Here is a 687-nt window from a genome sequence, read left to right as displayed (position 1 = left end):
ATCCCTACAGGAATTAAAATTTTTAGTTGAATCTCAACACTTCATGGCATAAAAATCAATTATAACCCAACTCTATGATGATCTATAGGATTTATTTTTTTATTTTCTATGGGAGGTTTTACTGGTATTATGCTATCTAATTCATCTATTGATATTATTCTTCATGATACCTACTATGTAGTAGCCCATTTTCACTATGTATTATCTATAGGAGCAGTATTTTCAATTATTGCAGGATTCATTCACTGATTCCCCTTATTCTCCGGATTTAGAATAAATAAATTTTACCTAAATATTCAATTTTTATCAATATTTATTGGAGTTAATCTTACATTCTTTCCACAACATTTTTTAGGCCTTAGAGGAATACCTCGTCGATACACAGACTATCCTGATTCCTACCTATCTTGAAATATTATTTCTTCAATTGGATCCTTTATCTCTATTCTAAGATTATCAATCTTATTATTTACTATTTGAGAAGCCTTAGCAAAAAAACGACTTATTATTAATATATTTTTTCTTAATTCCTCATTAGAATGACTAAATTATTTTCCCCCTCTCAATCATAGTTTTATTGAAATTCCCCTTATCACTAAATAAATTAAAATTAAAATTTACTTAATCTAAATTTTCAATATTTTAATATGGCAGATTAGTGCATTGGTCTTAAACCCCAATTATAAA

The 687-nt window shown here is 26.9% G+C and overlaps 1 pseudogene; it reads left to right on the top strand.

Moving 5' to 3' along the window:
* Nucleotides 1-3: 3 nt before the first annotated feature.
* LOC108756955 lies at nt 4-543 on the top strand (annotated as a pseudogene).
* The last annotated feature ends 144 nt before the right edge of the window (nt 544-687 follow it).

Source organism: Trachymyrmex septentrionalis, unplaced genomic scaffold (assembly GCF_001594115.1).
Source record: "Trachymyrmex septentrionalis isolate Tsep2-gDNA-1 unplaced genomic scaffold, Tsep1.0 C3442214, whole genome shotgun sequence".
Classification (NCBI taxonomy): Eukaryota; Metazoa; Arthropoda; class Insecta; order Hymenoptera; family Formicidae; genus Trachymyrmex; species Trachymyrmex septentrionalis.
Note: the sequence above shows the minus strand (reverse complement) of the source record. Positions and strands in the feature narration are given on the sequence as shown.